Consider the following 8384-nt stretch of genomic DNA (forward strand, 5'->3'; position numbering starts at 1 on the left):
CACTTTAAATATCTGTGAAAGGTTAATACCAAAAAATGCTCAGTGTCAGTTGTTGTGTTTAAATTCAGCTTAAACCACAATGCAGTACCACTATATCACAGCTAATACCCACTCCGTGGTGAAGGACGAATTCTGAGATTAGAAATAGAGCAAAGGTGCTCTGTCTGGGCATTTGTGTTCAACTTGTTTATTCAATGGAGTCTGAACCACAAAACAAAGCAATTTTAAAAACATGGAGCATGAAAAGTAAATTGTCTCTATCTGTACTCTACACAATTATGTACACAGAAAGTCCAAAGGAATTTACAAAAATATCACTTGATAAACTGTAGTAGTGGTTCTGTCACCAGACAGGGTAGAAGGAAAGTCCCCAAAGAGAAGGTCGGGGTCTCAATCCATGGAAGGAGTTGTAGGTTTACCGACTCCAGGGAAGAAAGAATTTCCAGGACTTGTCAATAAGATGCATTTTTAAAAAGTTTTATTAGGCAGAATTAAAGAACAGGGCAGGGGCCCTCAACAGACAAGCTCACTGTGGTCTGGGCTGGGCTTTCTAATGTGGGCTTAGGATGCAGATGGATGGAATTTGTTCATCTACAGTAAAGGGAGGAAAGGATACACACAATTTACACTCAAATGACAAGAGCCCATTTACAGGGGCAAGGTGTTGGCCCCACCCTGACAGTTGGGAAACTAGGAATGAGTAGCAGCCTTGGGTAGCTCTATGTCCTGAAACTGCAGTTTTTTAAAGTACAATTTTAAACTTATAATTTTTCTCATTTCCTTTCTACCTACCTTTATTTCTTCCATTTTACCTGAGCTCTAGTATAGTAAATTCAGCAAGATCACAGGATACAATGGCAGGCACAAGCATTTCTATACATTAGCAGCAAAACTGAACTTGGAATTTGAGAAACACCATTTAAAATAGCATAAAAATATGAAGTGTTAGGGATAAATGTACCAAGACACCTAATATCTGTACAGTAAAATCTATGAAACATCTCAGGAATTAAAGAGGACATAAATGAATAGAAAGATTCACCGTATTCATGGGGTAGGCAGCTCAAAACTGCGGAGTTGTCATTTATCCCCACATTGATCTAAGAGATACAATGTAATCACAGTAAAAATACCAAAGGCTCTTTTTGAGGAAATGGACAAATCGATACTAAAATGGCCACTTTTTCTCTCAAAATGAATAGATTTGAATGACTTATGCCATTTGATTTCAGTGCTCAGTATAAAGGTATATAAAGTTGGTGATAAAGTATTAGCATAAACATAGGCAAATAGAATAATGCAAATTGAAGGAGAAATTTTAAATAGACCAATACATGTGTAGTTAACTGTCCTTTAATGAAGGTTTCAACTCAATCCAAAGGAGGAATGGATAATCTGGGAGGGGTGTTTTTGACACAGGGTCTCACTATATAGTTCACACTGGCCTTGAACTCACTGTGTAGCCAAGGCTGGCCTCAAACTCACAGCAATCCTCCTGCCTCAGCCTCCTGAGTGCTGTGATTACAGGTGTGCACCACCATACCTGTCTGGGTGTTTTTGTCTCTTCCTGAGAAGATGTTCCTCTGCAAGGATATATATATATTTGTTGTGGTGGTGGTTGTTTGGTTGTTTTTTTGTCTTTGTTTTTTTGTTTGCTTTTTAATCTATACTTGTTATTTCAGATGGGTCATAGATCTAAAAGTATAAAAATTATAGGATAAAATTGTGACCTCAGCTTTTAGGAAAAGATTTCTTAAATAAGATACAAAAAGTAGAAAGAAGAAAACAGTTTCATTGTCAGGAAAATGAAGAGAAGCCACAGAGTGGGAGAAGATATTTGCAAGACGTATATTTTAAAATAGACTATGTATACTAGAATATGTAAACAATCCTTATAATCTAATTATAAGACAAACAATCTTGTTTGTGCAAAACAAAATAAGCAAGGTTATTGAGGTGGTGGGCGCTAAGATGGTGGCAGCGGCTGCAGCTGTGGTAGGGCCGGGGCACTGCGGGCGGCTGCTCCTCAGCACCCCAGCAGGAGAGGAACCGGCTTGGAGTTGGGCCAGAGCCAGGTGAGGAGCTGGAAGAAAACTCACCAGGTGGTCGGCAGGATGGCTTCACCACTGAGCACCTGGCAGCAGAGGCCGTGGCAGCCGACATGGACCCTTGGCTGGTGTTTGATGCTCAAACCACATCTGCCCCTGAGCTGGCCACCTGGTTGGCCAAGTACCCACCGTCACAAGTTACCTGCTATGGGGACCCTGGTTCACCCAATTCAGAGCCTGTGGGCTGGATTGCAGCCTAGGGGCGGGGATACACCACTAACTCTGGTGATGACAGGGCCTGCAGGCAGCATGGGAGGCTCTGCAGACCAGCGGGCGGCCCATTACACCAGGTACCCTGCACCAGCTGGCCATCACCCACCATGTGCTCACAGGCAAGTGGCTGATTCACCTGGCACCTGGCTTCAAGCTGGACCATGCCTGGGCTGGCATTGCCAGAGCTGTGGTTGAGGGCCAGCTTCAGGTAGCCAAGGTGAACCCACAGGCCAAAGAGGGTGGGCACCAGGTCATCTGTGTTTACACTGGATTTCACAGACCGCTTGGGTATACTGGAGGCAGATTCAACCATCCATTGAGCAGGTATTAAATGCCTACTTACCTCCAAGCCAGATGTCTACACCTACCTGGGCATCTACTGTGCCAACCGCTGGCACCTCTGCTCCACTCTCTGTGAGAGCCGTTTCCAGCTTGGAGGCGATGCCTGTGGTTCTCAAGTACTGGACCGTGCCAACAATGTGGGACTGACCTAGTGGGGGGACCAAGTGGGAAAGACCATTCTCTGCCCCTAGTGCTGGTGATTCATACAACTGTCTTCTTCCTCCTTGTCCCAGAGGCCAAGCCCCCAGCTCTAAGGATTAGGTCACTCGGACACTGCCTGCATCTTCAGCCCCTTGAGCTTTTGCCCTCTTTTCAGGACTGATTCCAGCTTCCACATCCAGGGTGCTCTGGCTCCCTGAGGGCTGGGATCTCAGCTACTTCAGTGCTGCTCCCTTCTATTGCCCAGGACCACAGAATGGGTGCAGATACTCAAGAAGAAAGCCTTCCTTGGTCACGCTCAACTCCAACTATACCTATATATCAAGGGCAGAGGAGAGGTCAGGCAGGTGGGAGTCAGGAGAGGAAGACACTTCAGCAGGACGCTCGGTGACGTGATGTGTGAAAGTTGCTCCTGCATGGGTGGGTGGGGGAGCCCGGTTCTGAGCTTTTCTCAGCAGCACCTGGGAGCCATCAAGCCCACTGTCCACACAGGGCACACGCAGGGCACTGCAGGATGGTGGCAGGAACAGAGAGGGTAATGCGCATCCCTGCTCCTGCCTGGAACAAACTTGCCCTGGTGTGAGAGTCATGGAGAAAATGTGGTGGGGGTTCAATTCAACAAGGGCTGTGACGATGGAGGAGGCAGCGCAGCACCAGAAAGCACGAGCTATCAAAATACTATCTCCTACCCAGCAGATCAGGTTGGGACCATGGGCCAGCTGAGAGCTCCCCAGGGAAACAACTATGAGGTCTCCTGCCCGGGTAACAGGATGAGATGGAAAACACATTCAATGATGAAACCCTATTTAAAAGGCACAAGTCAAAACAAATAAATTAACTTAGTATGTTATGAAACAATTGCAATACCCACTGCCCTGGCCACACCCCCGCCCCCACCTCTAAGGTTTTCTTTCTGGCTCGAACCCCGGGGTTTTGGCAAAATGCAGAATGGCTCCAGAGTACAGTCCGTGCCTTTGGACACGGCCCGGCTGGCGTCATGCTGTGCGGTCCCCATCAGTGCTGATGGCTGGCCGGCTTCCCCAGCACCCTTCCTAGCTCCCAAATGCACAACAGGGAGGAACTCCCTCTGCCCTGCAGCCGGCTGCCCAAGGCCTACCCAGGGTTGTGTCCCCCAGAAGCCAGTTCTATCATGGCATGGGCGTGGTGAGGTCTGGTGGTCCCTGCTGACGGCCTGCAGCCTGCTCTCTGCTGAATCTGGTCTCCCTTCCAAGAGCCAGCTCTTTTCCCACCCTTGTCCACCGCACACAACCAGCACTCCTGATTCAATGGAGGCAGGAAAGAGGTTTGTCCAGCCAGGCCTCTGTCTCCCATGTCTCCCCCAGTCCCGGAAGAGCTCCAACCCCCACCTAGCAGACTCAGTGAGATGCCACCCCCTCGGGAAGCCATGGGGCACAGAGTCATGCACCCCCAAAGATGTCTACATCTGAGTCCCTGGACCTGTAAGTATGTTACTCATATGTCAAAGGTGCAATTAAGTAGAGTGGAATTAATGTTGCTAATCAGCTAACTTTAAAAGAGAGAAAAGATCCTACTCCTGGACTTGTAAGGAGGCTCCCATGAACACTGAGGGCCCTTAAACAGGAAAGAAAGAGGAAGGGGGATGAGAAGGACTGCAGGGCTGGGAGGAGAGAGGAGCGACAGCCACGCAGGGCTGGTGGCAATCACTGCATTCCCAGCGCTGCAGCAGACGCGGTCGGGTGCCGTGCTCAGCAGTGAATGAGGGCATGAATTGACAAAAGCGGCAAAAAACCAAAATGATAGTTTCGGAAGCCATTCTCCTGGCCATGTGTCTCGCTTTCCTGACAAGACAATCAGCCCTCGCCGGTCCTCCAGGGCAGCGCAGTTTTGTGGTGGGCTTCTCCCCCTGCTGCCCCCTTTCCTGCTTCCCCCAGTGCAGCCCTGGGTCTCCAGCATGTGGCCCAGGAGGTCTGGGATCCCAGTTACCTGAGGTAGGAGGGAGCTGGGCACAGCAGCAATAGGCCCTGCCCCGTGCAGGCCGGGTGTTTTGGGGCTATTCCATTCGCATTATCTGTCCTCATTTCCTCCCGGCTCTCCTCAAGTTTGTTTTTTGCTTAGTTAATGAAAAGAGCGTGTGCCTGTTTGTGCTGCATTAATGAGAAGAGCATGTGGCCTGCTAACCTCGCTCATGGCGCTCACTAGAGGGTCAGGAGAGGCTGCAAACCTGGCCCTCTTCTGGGCCAGGCCGGAGCAGCTGGGATTGCCATGGTGCCCCCAGAGCAAGAAGTGGGCACCAGAAGTGGAGGCAGGGTCTCCTTGGCTACCCTGGGCAGAGGGAGAGGGAGAAGGCTCCTTACAGCAGGACTGCCCAGTCCACCTGTGGGTCTCATGGCTGCAGCCCCACTCGCTATAGTAATTGCCTTGGTCCTGGTTGGGGAATGATACAGTGGAACCCTGAATTGAGTGTGCTTGGCTCCCCGAGGACCCCATGGCTTGAGATCAGTGACAAAGCACGGAGGACGGCTGCTTTCCGTCCCTTGTGCTTTCCCAGGCTGTGCAGTGCACAGTTGCCAGGAGGGCTGACCAGCTGACAGCCACCCCGGTAGCAGGAAAGCGTGTCAGTGACTCATTCACGCTGAGCGCGGCTTGGCCTCTCCGCCTTTCCCCGCGCTCGGATTCTTCCCTTCCAGCAACAGCTGGAAAAGTAGGCAGTGACGTCACCCCTCCTGCTCACCCCGACCCCAGGCCCTGAAATGGACAAACCTCCCAGAGGTACCCGCCAGGCCAAAGCTCCCCACAGAGCAGAGGAGCTTCCAAGCACCAGAGAGTCCCACAGACTCGGCAGCCCCAGGCCACCACCATGCAGCGGCTGAGGTCACTTGCTGCCTCTCCGAGAAGGGAGCGTGCTCTGTCCACTGGGAAGTTGGGCTCCAGACAGGCTACCTGCCCAGGCTCCTCCTTCAAGGAGGGCAGGACTGAGGGACAGAGGTGTCTGCACCTGGAAAGGCTGCAGGGATGGCTAGAGGCCATTACTAGAAGTTTCTATAGGAAGAAGAAAACGGTGCACTGACAGGCAGGGACCATGGCAATATCAGGGCAGAATAAAACAGGTCTTGTTTTTTATTTACCCACCTAATTCCCAGGCTGACCACTGCACAACCCAGTCCCATCAATGTACAGTTGAAACAGGTCCTCTGCAGGAATATTGGTCGTAAACATGTTTGAGCTTTGTTCGCCCAGTGACACCCTAGTTCATCAGTTGAACCTCAAACAGAAAAAAGATAATCTTGATCTCTGAGGTTAATTTTTACCAAGCCTCTTTGCACAAGGGAGTTGGCACAGTTTTGCTTCAATACAGCACTCTCGATATGCTTGTAGTATAACAAATAGAAACATTTTCTTGGAATCTCCAGGAAATTAATGGCTTATTTTTCCTGGCAGACCGATGTAAGGGTTACTAAATTACCTTCTGCTGATTAAAGACAAGCCACTGCCTCTAGGCAAAAAGAAAAAGAAGTAATCATGCCCTTAGCAAAGGAGGCAGTGGTGAGCAGGGAATAAACAAGTCGGATCTGCTTTGCTCCCACAGTGGGATCTGCTTGGCTCGGACAGTGGGATCTGCTTTGCTTGGACAGTGTTGCTTCCAGATGCCACAAACGCACTAAAGTGGCACTGAGGACCCAGAAGCTGCTCAGGAGACTTCTTACAGAGAGAGGAACCATGGCCCTTTCTAAGGATCTACTCTGTGCTTGACTCTGTCACTTAATTTCCCACCAAGCAAGTGTCCTGTGAGGTAGGTAGACACAGCTGAGGGATCCCAAAAGGCCGCAAGCTCAAGATGCTGGGGACAAACTGTGTCAGTGCCTTCTGGACCACACCGTGCCTGGCTGCACCCTGGCCCCAGCTGAGACTGACTTGTCAGGTCGCTAAAGGTCAGTGAAGGGGGTGTGGCTGGCTAAGAGGGTCACTAGCCATGTACCCGGTACACAAATCATGGCAAACACATGTGTGTGCTCACACATGCACAACCCCTCACACAGCTGAGATTGTCTGAGCAGCGCAGGAAGCTGGGCTTAGGGACCTGGAGGCTGACCTTCACAGACCCAGCCCTGCCTCTCCACGGAGCTCTGCGTGGGCTGGGAGGGCTGCCTGAAGCAATTTCTGAGGTCCTTTCCAGTTTTATATACTCCAGGATCCTGTTAATACTGAGAGTGGGTTTTACATGCTAAATGGAGTCCGCGAAGGCAGAATGAATATATCTCCAGATTTAAAATGTCTCTCTACTAATTGAAACTAATTCTCCAAATTGCACTTTAAAAGCCCCAGGCTGATTTTTCTGTCTGATGGGCCCTGACAAAGTGGTGCACGGAGACCACCGCGCAATGCACTCTCCGCCAGCCCCTGCGCTGCTCCCACTCCAGCCCGGGGGGTGGAGAGGCTTCTCATTTCCACTAATGCGTCTGTGCCTCCCTGGCACCATCACACAGCCTCCTCCACCTAAATTGCAAAACGCACACGGCCTCCCCCACAGTCTCCTCTCTCCACCTTGCGCTACTGAGAGCCCGGCAGACTAATGGTCATAATCAGGCAGCAGCTCCTTCTTCAGGGAAGGGGAATTGGAATTCTCCTGCCTGGGTAACTGAGGTAGAGGATGCTGGGTTCCCCACAACGGGACTATTAGCAGACCAGTCAGGGCCAGACCCCAAACCCTAAAAACACAAGGAAGTAGGGTGATCAATGAAGCCAGCTTCAGCCTCCTTTCTCGGCTCTTGGGCCTTCTGAAGTTCCTGTCTTCCGCTGGCAGGGTTTTGAGTTTGCAGTTGTTTAAATGCATGAAAAGAAAGGCTGTGAAATAATAGTTACTATTCCTCAATGCCATGCACTCTTTTTTTACTGGGCTAAAATCTGCATCGCATAAAAATTGACCATTATGACCAATTTTCAGCATACAGCTTGATGGCAGGCAGTCCATTCACACTGCCGTGACACTACCAAATCAATGCTTAGAACACCTCAGAACTTTTTCCTGCCTCCAAGCAGCCCTCATAAAATGCAAACTCTCTGTTCCTCCTCCCCAACCCCCTCACATATTACAGCCTGTTCCCCTGAACAAACTTCCCTTGGTTTTTTGGAACCATGCATCTCTCCCCCAATGGCTGCTGGGAGAGGAGAGTAGCCCAGATCTGAGAGTCAGAGTCATCAGAGAGCCAGGGTCATCCATAGGATATTGCCTCTGCCTGTCCCACTTTAAAAAATAAATAAATAAACCACACTTTTATGTACACAGTCGGAATTGTCTTGTCTGGTCCCTTCTCTACTAGGAAATTAAAAGTCTAAAGACTCATGCAACCACCACCTCCAGTGACAAGGATTCATATTTTGTCACAATCAATTGACATTTTCATAAAAGAATATTTCAGATAAAGCTGCAGCCCCATCCTCAGCCCCCAGGCCATGTTCTCACAATAAGCAACTAGAACTTCCCCCTCCTGAACTTGGTGTGATTTTCCAGTGCAGTTTTTTGTTTACACCTACGGAAAGAGACATCCATGAATAATTCATAGTGTTGTTTGCAGCATGTTT

General features: G+C 49.7%; 1 pseudogene; it reads left to right on the forward strand.

The window, feature by feature from the left end:
* Positions 1 to 1971: 1971 nt before the first annotated feature.
* Positions 1972 to 2815, forward strand: LOC104850344 (annotated as a pseudogene).
* Positions 2816 to 8384: the final 5569 nt, after the last annotated feature.

This window comes from Fukomys damarensis, unplaced genomic scaffold (assembly GCF_012274545.1).
Source record: "Fukomys damarensis isolate Sample0158 unplaced genomic scaffold, DMR_v1.0_HiC HiC_scaffold_21, whole genome shotgun sequence".
Lineage (NCBI taxonomy): Eukaryota > Metazoa > Chordata > Mammalia > Rodentia > Bathyergidae > Fukomys > Fukomys damarensis.